Here is a 21,525-nt window from a genome sequence, read left to right as displayed (position 1 = left end):
GGCCACCGCGACCAATCAGCAGAGCGGCGTTTAAATTTGCCGCCCATCTCGCTGATTGGTCACGGCCGGCCACCGCGACCAATCAGCAGAGCGGCGTTTAAATTTGCCGCCCATCTCGCTGATTGGTCGCGGTCGGCCACCGCGACCAATCAGCAGAGCGGCGTTTAAATTTGCCGCCCATCTCGCTGATTGGTCGCGGCCGGCCACCGCGACCAATCAGCAGAGCGGCGTTTAAATTTGCCGCCCATCTCGCTGATTGGTCGCGGTCAGCCACCGCGACCAATCAGCACAGCGGCGTTTAAATTTGCCGCCCATCTCGCTGATTGGTCGCGGCCGGCCACCGCGACCAATCAGCAGAGCGGCGTTTAAATTTGCCGCCCATCTCGCTGATTGGTCACGGCTGGCCACCGCGACCAATCAGCACAGCGGCGTTTACATTTGCCGCCCATCTCGCTGATTGGTCACGGCCGGCCACCGCGACCAATCAGCACAGCGGCGTTTACATTTGCCGCCCATCTCGCTGATTGGTCGCCGTCGGCCGGCCACCGCGACCAATCAGCAGAGCGGCATTTAAATTTGCCACCCATCTCGCTCATTGGGCGCGGTGGCCACCGCGACCAATCAGCAGAGCGGCGTTTAAATTTGCCGCCCATATCGCTGATTGGTCGCGGCCGGCCACCGCGACCAATCAGCAGAGCGGCGTTTAAATTTGTCGCCCATCTCGCTGATTGGTCGCAGCCGGCCACCGTGACCAATCAGCAGAGCGGCGTTTAAATTTGCCGCCCATCTCGCTGATTGGTCGCGGTCGGCTGGCCACCGCGACCAATCAGCAGAGCTGCGTTTAAATTTGCCGCCCATCTCGCTGATTGGTCGCGGCCGGCCACTGCGACCAATCAGTGTCGTATTAGTGTGGGCCCGGGAGCGGGGCTGCTTGTGCGGCTCTGTATTAGCGAGGACCGGGGAGTGGCGTTGCCTGTGCGGCTCCTTCTGCTGCGAGAAGCCAGGAGATGAGCGGCTGCTCGCAGCAGAAGCATCCCGACCGGCGGCGCCGCTCCCCGGTCCTCCGTTCACACTTCCTGTCGGGAGATCAGCGGGCCAAGGCGCTGATCTTCCGACGTTAGCCGCATGGAGGTCAGCGGCGCCGGTCGGGGTAGTTGTGCTGCTAGCGCCGCTCATCTCCCCGCTGCATCGCCGCTGACCTCCGTCTGCCAAATGAGCCGCTAACGGCCACCATCTTTTTTCAGAAATCCCGCGGCGCTGATTGCCCACTGCCGGACCAATGAGCGACGCAGGATTTCCAGGACAGACAGACAGACAGACGGGATAAGACAATTATATAGTATATGTATGAGTAAAATATATTCCTATATATCAATAGATACAGTGGTGTGAAAAAGTGTTTGCCCCCTTCCTGATTTCTTTTTCTTTTGCATGTTTGTCACACTTAAATGTTTCAGATCACAAAACATATTTAAATATTAGACAAAGATAAGACAAGTAACCACAAAATGCATTTTTTAAATGAAGGTGTACAGATGGCTGGACATTCTCCTTCAGGACTTTTTGGTAGACAGCAGAATTCATGGTTCCATTTACCACAACAAGTTTTCCAGGTCCTGAAGCAGCAAAACGGCCCCAAACCATCACACTACCACCATCATGTTTTACTGTCGGAATGATGTTCCTTTTCTGAAATGTTGTGTTACTTCTACGCCAGATGTAATGGGACATACACCTTCCAAAAAGTTCAGCTTTTGTCTCGTCAGTCCACAGAGTATTCTCCCAAAAGTCTTGGCGATCATCAAGATGTTTTCTGCCAAAACTGAGTACTTAAACTGTAGTTCTTAATATAGGCCATATTGGTATAAAACAAATTCTTGTATTCTTGGATCCATTAGACCAGCGAATTTCCACAGTAGATGCAGTCAGCCAGGTCCGCTGAATTTGCTTTGTTGCATAGTAGACATTCACACGGAGCCTTAGTTATTATTGTGGTCATCACTTGAGTTTGCTTTATCTCTGAGTCTGTATCAATTTTGGCTTTAGCCAAATGAGAACTGAGAATTTTCCTTATAAGTATGACAAAAAGTTTTATCATTGCTGGATCAGGAAGTGAATTACACCAGTTATCCATCCACCGATTCCTCTGAACGGGTTTAAAGGGTTCAAAAACGAAAGCCATTCATGGAATTGTAGATCATCCAATGAATTTGCCTTTCTCACTCCCTCCTTTAGTCTCCTTTCTTGTTCTATGTCATGGGTAACTTGCATGAGTCCTGTAATAATAATAATAATCTTTATTTTTATATAGTGCTAACATATTCCGCAGCACTTTACATACATTATTGTTGCTGTCCCCATCGGGGATCACAATCTAGATTCCCTATCAGTATGTCTTTGGAGTGTGGGAGGAACCTGGAGGAAACCCACGCAAACATGGGGAGAACATACAAACTCCTTACAGATGTTGTCCTTGGTGGGATTTGAACCCAGGACCCCAGTGCTGCAAGGCTGCAGTGCAAACCACTGCGCCACCGTGCCACCCTATGTATAGTACAGTAGGATCTATATCAGGGATGTGAAACTCAAAACACACAGAGGGCCAAAATGAAAAACTTAGACAAAGTCGAGGGCCAACCAGTATAGAGTATATTGGGCCCCACATAATCCTCCATACAGAATAATGGGCTGCACATAGTTTTCCATACAGAATAATGGGCCCCACATAGTCCTCCATACAGAATAATGGGCCCTACATAGTCCTCCATACAGAATAATGGGCTGCACATAGTCCTCCATACAGAATAATGAGCCCCACATAGTCCTCCATACAGAATAATGGCCCCACATAGTCTCCCAAACAGAATAATGGCCCACATAGTCCTCCATACAGTATAATGGGCCCCACATAGTCCTCCATACAGAATAAGGGGCCCCGCATAGTCCTCCATACAGTATAATGGCACCACATAGTCCTCCATACAGAATAATGGCCCCACATAGTCCTCCATACAGCATAATGGCCTCACATAGTCCTCCATACAGAATACTGGGCCCCACGTAGTACTCCATATAGTATAATGGGCTCCACATAGTCCTCTATACAGAATAATGGGCCCCACATAGTCCTGCATACAGTATAATGGGCCCCACATAGTCCTCCATACAGCATAATGGGCCCCACATAGTCCTCCATACAAAATAATGGCCCCACATAGTCCTGCATACAGTATAATGGGCCCCACATAGTCCTCCATACAGAATAATGGGCCCCACATAGTCCTCCATACGGTATAATAGGCCCCACATAGTCCTCCATACATAATAATTGGCCCCACATGGTCCTCCATACAGAATAATGGGCCCCACATGGTCCTCCATACAGAATAATGGGCCCCACATAGTCCTCCATACAGTATAATGGGCCCCACATAGTCCTCCATACAGAATAATGGGCCCCACATAGTCCTCCATACAGAATAATGGGCCCCACATAGTCCTCCATACAGAATAATGGGCCCCACATAGTCCTCCATACAAAATAATGGCCCCACATAGTCCTCCATACACTATAATGGGCCCCACATAGTCCTCCATACAGAATAATTGGCCCCACATAGTCCTCCATACAGAATAATGGGCCCCACATAGTCCTCCATACATAATAATTGGCCCCACATGGTCCTCCATACAAAATAATGGGCCCCACATAGTCCTCCATACAGTATAATGGGCCCCACATGGTCCTCCATACAAAATAATGGGCCCCACATAGTCCTCCATGCGGTATAATAGGCCCCACATAGTCCTCCATACATAATAATTGGCCCCACATGGTCCTCCATACAAAATAATGGGCCCCACATAGTCCTCCATACAGTATAATGGGCCCCACATAGTCCTCCATACAGAATAATGGGCCCCACATAGTCCTCCATACAGAATAATGGGCCCCACATAGTCCTCCATACAGTATAATGGGCCCCACATAGTCCTCCATACAGAATAATGGGCCCCACATAGTCCTCCATACAGAATAATGGGCCTCACATAGTCCTCCATACAGAATAATGGGCCCACATAGTCCTCCATACAGAATAATGGGCCCCACATAGTCCTCCATACAGTATAATGGGCCCCACATAGTCCTCCATACAGTATAATGGTCCCGCATAGTCCTCCATACAGTATAATGGGCCCCACATAGTCTTCCATACAGAATAATGGGCCCCACATAGTCCTGCATACAGTATAATGGTCCCCACATAGTCCTCCATACAGTATAATGGCCCCACATAGTCCTCCATACAGTGTTTTGGGCACCACATAGTCCTCCATACCGAATAATAGCCCCACATAGTCCTCCATACAGAATAATGGCCCCCACATAGTCCTCCATACAGTATAATGGCCCCCACATAGTCCTCCATACAGAATAATGGCTCCACATAGTCCTCCATACAGTATAATGGGCCCACATAGTCTTCCATACAGAATAATGGGCCCCACATAGTCCTCCATACAGAATAATGGGTCCACCTAGTCCTCCATACAGTATAATGGTCCCCACATAGTCCTCCATACAGTATAATGGCCCCACATAGTCCTCCATACAGTATAATGGGCCCCACATAGTCCTCCATACAGAATAATGGGCCCCACATAGTCATCCATGCAGTATAATGGGCCCCACATAGTCCTCCATACAGTATAATGGGCCCACATAGTCCTCCATACAGAATAATGGGCCCCACATTGTCTTCCGTACAGTATAATGTGCCCCACATAGTCCTGCATACAGTATAATGGCCCCACATAGTCCTCCGTACAGTATAATGGGCCCCACATAGTCCTCCATACAGAATAATGGCCCCACATAGTCCTCCATACAGTATAATGGCCCCACATAGTCATCCATGCAGTATAATGGGCCCCACATAGTCCTCCATGCAGTATAATGGGCCCCACATAGTCCTCCATACAGAATAATGGGCCCCACATTGTCTTCCATACAGTATAATGTGCCCCACATAGTCCTGCATACAGTATAATGGCCCCACATAGTCCTCCGTACAGTATAATGGGCCCCACATAGTCCTGCATACAGTATAATGGCCCCACATAGTCCTCCGTACAGTATAATGGGCACTACATAGTCCTCCATACAGTATAATGAGCCCCATATAGGGATGGTGGCCCTGGTGTCGCGGGCCAAATAAAACCACCCTGCGGGCCAGATTTGGCCCAAGGGCCAGAGTTTGTCATGTATAGTCTATAGGCTTTATTATCACACACTATGTACATTCCCTTTGGTAATTGGAATTGATATTCTTCAATAAAGGCCATTACTATAGTGACTAAGGGTGTACTTTAAGGATAGAGGCACCAAGAATCATTTAAATTCATAGTGACTGATCTATAATATTGTAAAGGCCGACACTCGGGATCATTCTTGATACTTATTGACATCTCAGCCGCCTCATCACCCAGCTGCCCTTCCTTCCTTTCTTTATCAGGATATGTTGCGCCCCTTTCCGCACATTCTTCTGTGTCTCCCCCTACAAAGAGGAATTCTGGAGACCAGTTAAAACTATGAAGTTGTGTTTCCGAACAAGATCTGTCTATTACACTGTTGCCCTCCTTCGATATTTAAAGGGGTTGGAACTTGTCCTCTCGTTCGTTTAAATCCAAGGACAACATATCCCAGCATCTTCGCCTTATTAAATCTTTTTCATGGACGGGAGTAACAAAGTAAGGCATAGTTTTGGCTGCGATAGGGGCATGTGAATAGATCCAACAATTAGACACGTTTCGTGCTTGAGCTATGTAATCATGATATTTCACAAACGTCTTACTCCATTGTTTTGACATATCATTATCCCACTGTTCGAGTATCTCATTACCCCTTTTACATTGGAATGATGATTTGGAGGCACACTCTAGGGGTGTGCAATCCTCTTAATTGTCTGCTGCGAAATGTGATATGAGGTACATATGACGCGCCCCCTGGGCCAGTGTTGTTGGGGATACCCGGAGCCGGATCAGATGGGGGTTGTAGTCTCCGAGTGGCTGTGACCCGGTCCGTGCCCAGGGTGTCAAGCTCAGTGTGTGGCAGTCCTTACTGATGTTACTAAAGTTCTTTATGTCGACTACGCCACCCGTTGGATTGCGGTCACTACGGCCGCCGCTGCAGCAGGGTCCGCTGAGGCTGATGGTGTTGGTGCAGCTTTAGATAGTATAACCCCCAACGGGAGGGGTATGGCCTCAGGGGGTCAGGTGCAGAGGATGGGGGTTGTGGTGGTGCAGCGTAGATGATAATTAAAGACAGAGTCGGGTTGTGCAGTTCAGGGTGTTTACTTACTGCAGATGTTCCGGTCACTCCGGCCTTGAGTGACCACCCGAGCCGTGCTGCGTCCACCAGGTCCTGGATTCAGCCAACCCCCAAGCAAGTCCGGAGCGTGTCCCTGAGCCCTCCTTCTTGTCCTTTCTTCTGGCCGTCCCCACCAGGCATCCACCTAGGTCCAGCTCCCTCGGGCCTTCTGTTGGGAGACCCTTGGCCTTGGGTTCCCTGACCCTACACGTGGTTTGCCTTCAGGGTGGATGTGGTGGGTGGCCGTGGCAGATCCTGCCCACGGCCTCCGGTCTCTGGCTGAGGTATGCTTTAGCCCCCACCAGTTTGGGATCCGGTACCCTGTTGCCAACTCTTCACCCTAGGGTTGTACTTGGGTTCTCAGAGTTCCTTCTGTCTCCCCCTCTGGGTCTTTCTTTCTCTCCTCTCTCACTCTTGCTCTGGGGCTGCTCTGCTCTTCTGCTTTCTTCCTCTGACTCTGCAAAAGACTGACTGACCTCTCACAGACTGACTGACTCTGATCTTAGATGGTGCCCACCTTATATACTCCCTCTATGTGTGAGCTCAGGTGACCAGCACCCAATGAGCTCCTATCTTTACCCAGGCTGCTCCCCCTATCTGCCCCTACACTACTGGGATGTACCACCCCCCTCCCACTCCAGCCAGGAACAGACTCGGTCGTACCTGCACATTTCTAAGTGGGAGTACCGTTGGTCTGTTCCTCGGAAATGGGATGTGTGTAGTGCATGCAGCTTTCTGAGCTCAGTTCCACACTCCATCCTTACCCGGGAGTGGAATATCACACCTCTGGGTTGAGGTGCAATACCCCTGTAGCAGCCGAATCCTCAGGGTGCTACATTCCCCCCTGGTAAATCACAGCACGTCCTCGGGCTGTAAGATATAAAAACACCAAAACATACAATTTTTGCATAAACAACATAATAAAAACATATAAAACATATATATCAGCAATAAAACTTTTTTTTCATAAATAACATTCTCGTAGACTTCTCTTGCTTCTAGCTCCTCCTCCGGACACTGTGCAACGTGTGCCCGGGAAAAGTGCAACAGTTTCTCTAGAAAAATGGTCTTCCTATAAAACCGGTAGGGGGCGCTTTAGGAAGCGCAACTATATACAAGGGGATATGGCCGCTCTCAGTCCTCGGCCAGGTATTTAGGAAAGGGATGACCGCTCTCAGTCCTCGGTCAGAGGGATTAAGGGAAATACGGGTAACAGTTCAATTCTCTGGTCCCAACGGGGACTATAATAGCAGCAACGGTTCACTGTGCCCCGACGGGCAACTATATACAGCTTCTACTCTGCTGTACTCAACGACGACGTCCTCCTGCTCTTTCTTTGTGGTTACCTTTAGCTTCAGACCCGTCCGGGTCCTCTTGCTCTTCCTCACACCGCAGCTCCTCCTCCGTCAGGCGATGCACATTGAGGGCGTAGGGTCCTTTGGCACACTTGTGCCGGGTGAAGGTGACCTCGTCCCCTATATACAGGTCACGTCCTCTGTGTCCCTCCGGTAGGTGGGACTCAACGTCTCTTCTTGTCACGAAGACGTCGCCTGGGGTGCGGTGATCTCGGATGAAGCCCCACCCGTGCTGCATATTGAACTTGATCACAGTCCCGGTGGAAGGGGGACCATGAGCTGCACGGGGACTCCTCCTGGCCCGGCTCTTCTGCTCCGCGCTCTTTATTTGGGCTTTTTGTTCCCGGACCCGCCTCTCTCTCCGCTCCCTCTCGAAGACCTCGAGCTGCTGCCGGCAGCACTCTGCACGCTCCGCTGCAGCTGCCCGGGTCTCCTGAGTGAACCCCATGAGATCTTCTCCGGTGGGGTCCCACTCAAACTGTGCCTCCTCTAGCGGGGGCGAGGTCCTTTTTACGGGCTTTGGAACCGGAATCAGGGGTTCGTCTAGGGGTCTCTCTTTCCGGAGTCGGGGATGGTGAAACTCCGGTGGCCATATAAAGGGCTGCCCATCCGGGCACGTATGTTGGGCGAACAGATCTTCTCCCAGATGCGGCACTCTTGGTTTTATGGGCGCGGTGGTGGTGGCGCCCGGGTTGCCCAGGCCTTGCGGCCAGGCCTGGGGCACCTGGAAAGTGAAGGGCACCGTAAGGACGGCGGCGCCCTGGGCTACTTGGCCCTGCGACCAGGCCGGTGGCTCCGCGGAGGTAGGGGGCGCTGTTGGTATTGCGGCGCCCGGGGGTACTAGGCCTTGCGACCAGGCTGGTGGTACTTCCTGCTTGGTCACGCTCGGGGTCGAGGCGTGTGACGTCACAGGGGTCGCGGCTCCCGTTTGAGGCCTAGTCTGCGGCGGTGACGTTGCAGCGACGGGCACGGCAGGGGATACTTCGGGCTCTGCGACGGGGAGCTGGGGCAGGTACGCGGTTTCCCGGTTTGGGGTAGAAACGTCCACTTTACCTGCCTCCTTTCGTTCGGCTCCCTTCTCGGCGCCGTCTCCGGCCTTCAGTCCTCCTGCGCCATCCTCAGAGGCGATCTGTCTCCTCGTCTCGGGTGGCGTGCTCCGCTGACGAGTCCTTGTCTGCTGGGCCATCTCACGGCTCCACTCCGCCAACGTCTCTCGCTGCACCCGGGCCATCCTCCGTGCGAGGCCCTCCAGCACGGTCTGTGCACACGCCCGATCTCGGGGGAGCTGTGCTAGAATCTCCAGCAGGTTTTCTGGAGTGGCGACCGGCAACAGGCTCCTGACCACTGGGTCGGTGCTGCCTGGAGTGGCGGCCCGCATCAGGCTCCTGACCACTGGGTCGGTGCTGCCTGGCTCTCCCTCCATCTCCGGGTAGGCTCTCTCTGGACTCTCTTCCAGACGTCTTGTCTCCGGGTGCGCTCTCTCCAGACTGCTCCAGGCTGCACCCATCTTCGTTCTCTTCTTCTGTCTCCGCCCACATTGAGGGTGGTCCCGGGGCAACTTTGTGATTGTCAGTTCCAGGGGCAGTTCTCTTACGCTGATGGACACTTCCAGCATCACAGTCTCTGTTGGTGGGCGCGGTTTCCGCTTTTGGCGCCATTCTTCGACCTGGCCCACGATGGGAGGTGGTCTCTTGCCACCCTCTGGCACGCCCATAATGGCGTCCGCTCTTCCAAGGTGGGAAATCTTCGGAAATGGCGGGAATCGTCTCCCAGTGGTGGGAAACTCCATGGATGGCGGGAAAAAGCTGCAAATGGCGGACAACCGGCGGGAAACGACCTGTGATGGGGCCCGATGGCGGGGACCCTCCGGAACCGGCAGGAGACTTCTTTTTAAGGTAACGATGTACTTTTCTTCAGGCACGCAGTACCCGGTTGTTGCGGGCACGTTATCCTGCCGACTACGCCAAAGTTGACGCGCCCCCTGGGCCAGTGTTGTTGGGGATACCCGGAGCCGGATCAGATGGGGGTTGTAGTCTCCGAGTGGCTGTGACCCGGTCCGTGCCCAGGGTGTCAAGCTCAGTGTGTGGCAGTCCTTACTGATGTTACTAAAGTTCTTTATGTCGACTACGCCACCCGTTGGATTGCGGTCACTACGGCCGCCGCTGCAGCAGGGTCCGCTGAGGCTGATGGTGTTGGTGCAGCTTTAGATAGTATAACCCCCAACGGGAGGGGTATGGCCTCAGGGGGTCAGGTGCAGAGGATGGGGGTTGTGGTGGTGCAGCGTAGATGATAATTAAAGACAGAGTCGGGTTGTGCAGTTCAGGGTGTTTACTTACTGCAGATGTTCCGGTCACTCTGGCCTTGAGTGACCACCCGAGCCGTGCTGCGTCCACCAGGTCCTGGATTCAGCCAACCCCCAAGCAAGTCCGGAGCGTGTCCCTGAGCCCTCCTTCTTGTCCTTTCTTCTGGCCGTCCCCACCAGGGATCCACCTAGGTCCAGCTCCCTCGGGCCTTCTGTTGGGAGACCCTTGGCCTTGGGTTCCCTGACCCTACACGTGGTTTGCCTTCAGGGTGGATGTGGTGGGTGGCCGTGGCAGATCCTGCCCACGGCCTCCGGTCTCTGGCTGAGGTATGCTTTAGCCCCCACCAGTTTGGGATCCGGTACCCTGTTGCCAACTCTTCACCCTAGGGTTGTACTTGGGTTCTCAGAGTTCCTTCTGTCTCCCCCTCTGGGTCTTTCTTTCTCTCCTCTCTCACTCTTGCTCTGGGGCTGCTCTGCTCTTCTGCTTTCTTCCTCTGACTCTGCAAAAGACTGACTGACCTCTCACAGACTGACTGACTCTGATCTTAGATGGTGCCCACCTTATATACTCCCTCTATGTGTGAGCTCAGGTGACCAGCACCCAATGAGCTCCTATCTTTACCCAGGCTGCTCCCCCTATCTGCCCCTACACTACTGGGATGTACCACCCCCCTCCCACTCCAGCCAGGAACAGACTCGGTCGTACCTGCACATTTCTAAGTGGGAGTACCGTTGGTCTGTTCCTCGGAAATGGGATGTGTGTAGTGCATGCAGCTTTCTGAGCTCAGTTCCACACTCCATCCTTACCCGGGAGTGGAATATCACACCTCTGGGTTGAGGTGCAATACCCCTGTAGCAGCCGAATCCTCAGGGTGCTACACATACATGTACACGCGGAGAAATGACACACGCGAGCCAACCTCTTGGGTGTTTCCAAGGCACTTTATCCTTATGATCATTGCTGAAAGCTGCAATTTTTACCTTTATGGTTCAAGGTTCAAGCATTGGTCATCGCCTTTTATGATTCTGTGATTTGTAACTGCGGAATAAACTCCATTAGCGAAATCAGAACAAACAGATTAATGTCCATGTAAGCATGAAATGTCTTGTGAGGACTCTGAACCTAACACAGGTGGGGTACAGAATTTTTGTATATCTTGATAATATATTAATATCCTTAACAATGATAAGCTGAGAAAGAGAAGCGTCAAAGGATAATACTTCCCTAAGATCATTCTTTCAGTCTCTGTGGAATCTTATGCAGTGGGAAGCGTGGGTGTAATTTTTCTGAGAAGCAGGAAAATAACACAATAACCAATATGTCATTTTTTCATCTCGCGCTTTACAATATATAATTTTTTTTATAACTAATCTAAACTGGTTTCATGGTCAGTTATACCCATAGAATGTAAATGGTTTGTACCCCAGGTTCCATTAAATAGACAAGTCTCCTGGGCAAACCCAGAGGCGCATTAATGTATCCGTGTATTTGTCTCTCCTGTGCCAAGGAGGAATAATGTCCGCAAGTTGAAAAGTTTGGAGTTCTCAACCTCCAATCATATTCTGCAGCAACAAAGCTCCCCTTCCCATCCCTTAACAATGACCTTTGCACACGCTGCTTAGACACTTTAGTAAAACAGATAGGGGAGGAGTCTGTTCATTGCTGCTAATGTAGATGTGCATTTCCTGAAACAACAGGAAGTATGAGTCTCAAAAAGCCCCGGTGGCCGGTGTGAGAATTGCAAGTTCTCAAGTTATTTTACAGATTGTGATATGAAAAAAAAACTTTAGTAAAATTTAAAAAAAAAATATATATATATATATATATATATATATATAATTGCGTAAATACATAAAAATCTGATTTAAACAATTGTTCATTTTCCAATGATACATTCCCTTTAACTTTAGAGAAGTTATTGGTTTTGCATAAGTGACCGGTGTACAGAACATTTAATGGAATTATGGAGAAACGTTAGCTTGATAGTCTGGGTTTGATTCTGAATACATGTGTCACCATGCGTCACGTGGACAGTAGAGATAATGGCTCCAAATTTCCTTATTGATAAGAAGAATTTTATAGCTTAAAATTTTTTTTTTGTGTTATTATAAAAAAATTACAATCAGATAAAATTATAATGATATTTTTGGTTCCCTACATAGTCAACATAGGCAAAACAAGAGCCTTAATAATAAATGTCCTTTTTCTCATTTTCTGCCTCAACCGGTTGTCAAAAACTGTGACACTAAATGTGGGTCATGCGAACCGACGAGGCAGAAAAATTTTATGTCGACCCATTGTTTTGCCAAGTATTTAAAGGGCTCGGATACGGCTTTAAAGAAGGCTTTTCATTTTTATTATAATTAAATGATTACAGAAAATAGGAAATAGTGTGATATTGCGCACACTATACAGGAAAAACTTCACCAGGAGCAACATACATCATCTGTTCGGGAAACATCAGCCGCGAGAAGCAAAACAGCGAAGACAGAGAAAAGTCCTGGGATGACTCCACACTGCGACGTCAAGGCGTCCCCCTTTAGTCCACAGGTCAACAGGCTTCTGTCTTAGCTGAAAACTTCACTAATGTTACACAAATTCTGACAGGTTCTATTTGTTCGATATAGTATCTTTCTTCTGAGTGGCCAGCTCTTCAGATGTCAATTAACACCAAACAAATATATCAAATATATCACTGGAGATGAAACATGCCAAAGGCTCCTGGTACCAGATGTTTTACCATTCTATAAACACAGCATATTCTCACCAAATATTGCTAACGAATATAAACATACATCGTTCTCATTAAACATTGATAATAGAGCTATGCGGTCCAGGTGTTGGGAAAATTACAGAAAGTACAAGGCTAACAAGCTGAACTGTTACTGTGAAATTTCTTAAAGGGTTCTGTAAAGACACGCTACCAATATGGATTCCTGATGGCCATTAACATCTTAGCACTACACCCATGTGCAGCGAATACTTGACTTTTAAATTATAAGACCGTAAACTGGGAATTATTATTGTTATCGCAACTCACTACACAGTGCCAATGCGCCAGAAGTGGTCACTGAAGACAGAGGTAGAGAAGTACATCATGTATTAGGATTCTGTATAGTTAAAAAATGTTTTCTGTAACCCAGATCTTTTTTGCCCCCTTTATTGTGTCTTGTCTTCAATTAAACCTACATATATAGTACATTTTTAATACACACTTTGTAAAGCTCTCTTTGAAAAACTTGGGAAACCATAGGATTCTACAAGATACTGATATTAAAGATTAGCACAACAATTTTTTACTAAACATTTTGCCTTGCGTCAGTTCTCAAGTTGAGGTCTAAAGGGCTGTACCTGGAAGATATGTCCATATATATGCAGATGTACGAAGAGTCTGTAGACCTCCATGGTCTACATTTACTTATGTTGATAGGGTTTGTCTTACCATTAAAGGATGCCGGGCAAGCGATCAGCTGATCTTTTTTATGGGTGGGCCATATTCATCAGAATTGTATCTGCTCTAGCTAGTAAAGTGCACTCAGAGACAGGAGACCCCCCAAACAGATATAAACATCCACAAAACATACTGTACGTTCCACGTTTGGTATTTGGTGGAGGACTACTCAAAATAATTCCCAACACGAACACATATACAGTGGTGTTAAAAAGTGTTTTCCCCCTACCCGATTTCTTATTCTTTTGCATGTTTGACACACTTTAATGTTTCAGATCACAAAACAAATGTAAATATTAGACAAAGATAACACAAGTAAACATAAAATGCAGTTTTTAAATGAAGGTCTTTATTGTAAAGGCAAAAAGAAATCCAAACCTACAGGGCCCTGTGTGAAAAAGTGATTGCCCTCTACTCCTAATAACTGGTTGGGCCGCCCTTAGCTGCAACTGCAATCAAGCGTTTGCGATAACTGGCAATGAGTCTTTTACAACACTCTAGAGGAATTTTCGCCCATTCATCTTTGCAAAATAGTTGCAATTCAGACACATTGGAGGGTTTCCAAGCATGAACCACCTTTTTAAGGTAATGCCACAGCATCTCAATCGGATTAAGGTCAGGACTTTGACTAGTCCACTCCAAAGACTTCATTTTGTTTTTCTTAAAAGGTGGACTTGCTGGTTTGTTTTTGATCATTGTCCTGCTGCATAACCCAAGTGCGCTTCAGCTTGAGGTCACGAACAGATGTCCTGACATTCTCCGCCTGGATTTCTTGGTAGACAGCAGAATTCATGGTTCCATTTACCACAGCCAGTCTACCGGGTCCTGAAGCAGCAAAACAACCCCAGACCATCACACTACCACCACCATATTTTACTGTTGGTATGATGTTTCCTTTTCTGAAATGCTCTGTTACTTCTAAGCCAGATCTAATGGGACATAAACCTTCCAAAAAGTTCAACTTTTTTCTTGTCAGTCCACAGAGTATTCTCCCAAAAGTCTTGGCAATCATCAAGATGTTTTCTGGCAAAACGGAGACAAGCCTTTATGTTCTTTTTGCTCAGCAGTGGTTTTTGTCTGCCATGCATTCCATTTTTGCCCAGTCTCTTACTTATGTTGGAGTCATGAACACTGACCTTAACTGTGGCAAGTGAGGCCTGCAGTTCTTTGGATGTTGTTGTGGGGTCTTTTGTGACCTCTTGGATGAGTCGTCGCTGCACTCTTGGGGTACTTTTGGTCAGCCGGCCACTCCTTGGAAGGTTCACTACTGTTCCATGTTTTCTCCATTTGTGGATAATGGCTCTCACTGTGGTTCGCTGGAGCTCCAAAGCTTTAGAAATGGCTTTATAACCTTTTACAGACTGATATATCTCAATTACTTTGTTTCTCATTTGTTCCTGGATTTCTTTGGATCGCAGCATGATGTCTAGCTTTTGAGGATCTTTTGGTCTACTTCACTCTGTCAGACAGGTCTTATTTAAGTGATTTCTTGATTGATAACAGGTGTGGCAGTAATAAGGCCTGTGTGTGGCTAGGTAAAGTGAACTCAGCTTCCCAAAGATGTGATAAACCACAGTTAATTTTATGTTTTCAAGGATGGGGGGCAATTACTTTTTCACACAGGGCCCTGTAGATTTGGATTTCTTTTTCCCTTAATAATAAAGACCTTCATTTAAAAACTGCATTTTGTGTTTATTTGTGTTATCTTTGTATAATATTTAAATTTGTTTTGTGATCTGAAACATTTAAGGGTGACAAACATGCAAAAGAATAAGAAATCAGGAAGGGGGCAAACACTTTTTCACACCTTGTACATTGTTGTTATATCAAGTAACTTGAAAAAATCCATGCAGTACTTCCCCACTTCATATGTTTGGTGGTGGATTACTCAATAATATGAGACATATCAAACCCATCACCAACTACACATGGAGTATATCATCGATATATCAAACGCCACTCCATTTTTTAAAAGATCATGCCTACCCTATCCTATGTATTTTGTGTTGGACTACTTAAAGGGAAGCTATTTAGATTAGGTTTTTGCGTTAAATGTTTTCATATCAGGATCTGTATTAAAAAATAATAATAATACAAATTATAAAATGTTTACATTTTTACAGTGGGGCTATTTTAGAGTCATACTTCCTGTTCTTTACATAAGACTTTTCATCAGTCCCATTATCATCACAGACATGATTAAAGTGCCAGATAATACCTATATACATAAGTTACAATACCGGATCTACTATTCACAGTAGCCGATGTCACAGATGACGCTGCTCCCCTTAACTTCACCTGAACCTTTGCACACGCTCATTAGATGCTTCCACATAAAAGATAAAATCTGAGACAGTCTATTGCTGATAATGTACTTATCCTGAAAAAATATTGATTGCTAAATATTGTCAATGTAACAACCCAACTTCAGTTTTACAAGGTTCATGCCAGACTTCTTCACTCCATGTTTTTGCTGGTGATCTTTTCCATTAAATTTGTGTGACATAAGAATGTATGAACCTGGAATACAAAGAAAATATCATTGATATAACAAACCTAAAACCAACTTTGAAAAGCTCACGACAGGCTTACCCCAACCAATTCTATATTTTGTGGTGGACTACTTAGAGTAATCCAAATGACACCAACACATGGAGATAGAGAATAGACTTCTTCACTCTCTGTTTTTGTGGTGGTCTCATCAATGTAATTCATGTGACACAAAAAAATGTGGACATGGAGTACATGAAAAATGTTGATACTTAATTTGATAATTTGTTAACCTCAGGCCAGTCGTCTTCACAACATCTTTTTATTGGTGACTTACTAACTGTAGTTTAAGTGGCACAAACACATTGAGATGATGATTACATGGATTGAAAAACATCGTCAATGTATCAAACCCAACTACACTTTTACACAGTTCATGCCAGCCTTCCCTACTGCATGTTTTTGGTGGCTGTCTTCTCAATGTAAGTCATGGGACATAATGAATGACATGTGGACATGGAATACATGAAAAATGTCATCGATATATCAGACTCAACACCAACTTTGAAAAGACCATGTCAGTCGTACCATCTCCATTTTGTATGTTGTGGTGGACTACTTATAATAATCTAAATTTCACAAACCCACGGAGATAGAGAAGACATAGATTAGTAATGTTGACTTTGTCACAAGCTCACACAAATTTTAAAAAGATTTGTACAAATATTTCTTATGCCATGTATTTGGTGGTGAAACAATCATATGAGGATTGAAAATACAAGGATTGAGAAACATCGTCTATGTATCAAGCCACACAAGGTTCATGTCAGGCTTTACCACTCGTTGATGTTGGTAGTGGTCTACTCAATGTCATTCATGTGACACAAACACATAAAGATAAGGAATACATGGATTGAAAAACATCTTTTATCTATCAAACACAACTTCCTTGACAAGGTTCATGCCAAGCTTTACCACTCCATGATTTTGGTGTTGTTCTTCTCAATGTAATTCATGTGACGCAATGACATGTGGACATGGTATACATGAAAAATGTCATCGATATATTAACTAAACTCCAATTTCGAAAAACTCAAGCCAGTCGTACTCTATCCATTTTGTATTTTGTGGTACATTTGTCAAAGCAATCTAAATTACAGAAACACATGAAGATAGAAAATACATGGATTGAGAAACATCGTCTATGTATCAAGCCAACTTGACATGGTTTATGCCAGGCTTCACTGCTCGGTGATATTGTTAGTGGTCTGCTCAATTTAATTCATGTGACACGAACACATAAAGATAAGAAATACATAAATTGAGAAACATTATCTATGTGTCAAACACATCTTCTGTGACAAGGTTCATGTCAGCCTTCACCACTCCGTGATGTCGGTGATGGTCTACTCAATATAATTCATGTCTACTCAATATAATTCACATATATAGGCAATACATGGATTGAGGAACATCATCTATGTATCAAATACAACCCCCTTGGCAAGGATCACGAGGAGGAAGATGGGGAATACATGTATTGAGGAACATCATCTATGTATCCATCCCAACTCCAACTTGAGCAGGTTCATTCCAGGCTTTACCGCTCCATGAATTCAGTGGCGGTTTACTCCATGTAATTCATGTGACACATGGAGATGTGAACAATTAATACATAGTACAAATTTGAAAACTTGTCTTTTGACAAAGAAAGGGGGAAAAAATAAGAAAGTACATCTTCAAACTACATTAGACATGGACTAATATAAGTTTATTCATAGAAATAAACCATCTTCTACCATCTGGAACATGCATCATTTATCTGTGATGGGCCCTAAATATAATTTGATAGTCTAATGTATTCTCACAAATGTTTTGTATGTCGTCCAGACCACGTGTCTCTGCCAAGTTCCTTGGGTGTTGGTGCAAGCATTGGGTATTAACGCGGTTTCAATGGCTCTTTAAATTGTCAAGTCTTATGGGGACTAAAGGCTATATTGATTTGGTCATATCAAATCCCGTTCAAGACTTTGTTTGGAATACAAATGGCTGCCTCCAGTGTAGCTTACATTACTCACTCTTAATTATTTCTACTTGGACAAAATATGAAAGATCATTGCACAGAACATCAACATGTTGTTCATCTGCCTCGATGTTGAATCATTTTACTATTTTACTTTACATGCCATTACAATATATACACATGGTTTGTATCTAACTACATGGGAGTATGCAATCAAAATAACATCTTTTATGAATTATTTAACAGTTAAGGGGTCTTTTATTGGGGTTGTCCCACCATTAAATATCAGAGGGGGAAAGGAAACTGATTATGTCTACTATCTCCCCTAACAACACAGTTAAGCTAAGAAGATATCTTATTCAGGTAAAATAAGAAGAAACTATGTTGTCAGCTACCAGAGGGGGAAGGAGAGTGATTCTGTGTAGTGCCTGCACCCAGCAGCACAGATTAGCAAAGAAGACTTCTTCTTAAGAGAAAATAAAAAGGAACTATATTGTCACTTGCAAGAGGGGGAAGGAGACTGATTTTGTCTAGTGCCTGCTTCCAGGAGACCAGATAAGCTAAGAAGACTTCTTCTTCAGTGAAAGCATGAATGAGATATATTGTGAGCTGCCAGAGTGGGAAGGAGACTGATTCACTCAAAAGTTTACAGCAGCATATATGGAACAAATAGAAGCAAAAAATGAGACTTAGACTGCCAGTTACTTCAGGACAGCTTTTAACAGTTGTTCAGGTTTTTAATGAAATAATACTTTTTAAGAGCAATTCCTAAAAGTAATGCCAATCAGTATAATTGGAATTGTTTGAATATTACTGAAGCACTATATTGTAGATCCATCCAGTTACAAAAATTCTCCTACATATTTAAAGGAAATCTATCACCCCCAAAATTCTTTTTAGACTAACTCTACAATGATATAGGGGACTTCACACCTATAAAAAATCATCCTAGTACTATACTTGGTCCAGGACCAGTGCTTGTGAAAACAACTTTTAATCCACATGCAAATGAGGGGGCCTCAGTGCACCCATGACATGCCCTATCAATTTGCATCTTGGAGACTGCCCTAGCTTGAGATGTCCTCGCTCCTAGACTGAACGCTGCCGTTGGTGTGTGCGCATGCCCACTGATACCGGCCGTGCTGGCTGGGAGCATACGCACAGTGGCTTGGTGCAATCTCCTTCCTGATTCCTCTTTGCCAATACCACTTGTACAGCGAGCGGCGCCCACAGACAGCCAGGTAGGAGAATGCACCTATCTACTTTTTGCGCCCACGGCCGGGCACAGCCAATGTCAGTGCACATGCATACACCCGGGACGGTGTTTTCTCTAGGCATGAGCTTTGTCCATCACATTACATTGCTATGATGGTTTTTATAGGGGTGAAGACCCCTATATCACTGTTTAGTTAGTCTAAAAGGCATTTGGAAGTTGAAACACTCCCTTTAAACTAATACACATGTTTATTGGGAAGTGGGCAATGTTAGTAAATGTTTTAGGTCGCTTCCATACCATGTTTGTGGTTGACATTTGCCAAATACACCAATAAAGGCCCATGAGGCCAAGCATACAGCCTTGACGTATTCTACTGTACAGTTGCAATGATATAAAAAGCATCTAATGAGTCTCTTGTACGGAAGCAATTTATCTAGAATTGGGAGTATAACCAAAGAGTTAAGCTGGTCACACACATTAGACTTATATTGACCTAACTATCGGCTGAAACCGGTGGGTTCAGCCGATGATCTAATGTGTATGGGGGCGCTGGCCAATTGATGGCCAGGAGTGATGTCGATCAGGCATGTCCGATTTTGGACTGCCGATCACATTGTTTACCCTGAGATAAGCTACCAGCCGATGTGTCAGTCGGAAGCTTTCTCATAGAAAACACTGGAGCGCTCGGCCGAATGAGTTGGCTGAGATGGCCATCGGTTGAACGATCATTCGGCCTAAAGTCATCTAATGGCCATCTAATGTGAAATAAAGAAAATACTTGGCCCCTGGAGACTCTCCTGGCTATCTGTGAGGAAGGGAGCCTTGAACAGAGGCCAAAGAGACATCCAGATGGGCTCCGACCCCATTCTAAAACATTCCTAGAGATAAAACATCCTTCTGTAAGTCAGAGAAAGGTACAAACACTTATACATGTACTTTCTCCATTTTCCTTATCCATCTACATCGTTGATTGCCCTGTTAAAAAAAAGTTCAACTGCAAAATGTAGAAAAGAGTAGCCAAGTACACTATTCAATCCAGTAAAATAATGATATACTGAAGTATATTCCGCGTATGCACTATTGGCATACCTGGTGCCCATTATTATTATTGTTGGGTATATACTTTTGGATCATGTGGTGTGAACATTGCCTTAGGTTGTCAGACTAATATGTGAATGGCTTTGAAATGATAATATATCTGAGCCACAATCATTTTTTTCTTCGTAAAAGGTAAATGTGCCAGATAGGGGAGTGTGTTCTCATTACAGGATAGTCTCAACCATATTTTAATGGATAATGAGAACCTATGATGGCCCTAAAGCCATAAAAATTAAATGTTAGTACCAGGATCTTTCATCACGAGTGGTTAGGATTGTGGTGATGTCAAGCAGCTCCGGGAAGGGGCCCAATTTTTATCAATTTTACAAAGAATTTTTACTGCATTTTCAACGGATTAAACAATATTGGTCATTGATATATTCTGGTGGTCCAGATTTAGAAGATTTAGTGGTAAGCGCAATGCTTTGCTTAATCAATAACATGTTTATAACTGTACTTTTACATGTAAATTTTCTTTCAAGTCGAGATGGTTTATCCATATGTTTCGAAAGATTTTGGCCATTGGGGCATTAGCATAGTTTCTAAAATCCCAGGACCCACTAACCTTGAACATTTTTATTTCCACTAATATGAGTTATAATGTGATTGAGTGCTTGTCCCTTACCCTCGTTCCCAAAAATATGTTTTCCTGTTATGATAAGCACCTAACTTTTACTTATCTGTTTGTATTTGTTTTTAGCAATTCTGCCAAAAAGTTTAGACTTTAGAGAAAAGTATGACTCCTCGTAGACTATTTTTGTAGCCCACAACCCCTCCAAGAACATATCATGTTTTAACATCCTTTGATGTTGGCCCCTGGAGTGTCACAACAATAAACTGGCCTGCAGAATATAGGCTTTGAAGAATATGGGCACCTTCAGGGGCAATTTTTTAACTTGTATGCATGAACCTTTGGCTAAGAATAATTTTTGCAATTGTGTTTCGTGCTAAATTTTTTAGAGAAACCCAATTTCCAAAATAATTTTTAGACAAAAAAAGCCCCTAATAGTGTCTATATCCTTTATAATTTGTTCAAATATTGATTCATTTTCTACTTTTGAGAGCCACCAAGCCAAGATTGGTACAAATTTTTAAAAGTAGGAGTCTCACAAAAAGGTTCATTATAGCAGACTTTACTCTAATGTCCACAGACACCCAAAGCCAACTTTTTATTTTGTGTGCTGGTGTTTTTAAGAAAATATATATTTTTAAACCCCTT

At 45.2% G+C, this 21,525-nt stretch overlaps 1 protein-coding gene across 9 annotated transcripts in view; it reads left to right on the top strand.

Annotated features, from left to right (window-relative positions):
* Nucleotides 1-21,525, top strand: part of BICD1 (BICD cargo adaptor 1) — a 296,972-nt gene that overhangs the window by 154,268 nt on the left and 121,179 nt on the right. The window lies entirely within an intron of this gene.

Source organism: Phyllobates terribilis, unplaced genomic scaffold (assembly GCF_046119375.1).
Source record: "Phyllobates terribilis strain yellow unplaced genomic scaffold, ASM4611937v1 Scaffold_10__3_contigs__length_209671492, whole genome shotgun sequence".
Classification (NCBI taxonomy): domain Eukaryota; kingdom Metazoa; phylum Chordata; class Amphibia; order Anura; family Dendrobatidae; genus Phyllobates; species Phyllobates terribilis.
The sequence above is the reverse complement of the archived record's forward strand: the minus strand, read 5'-3'. Positions and strand labels throughout refer to the sequence as shown.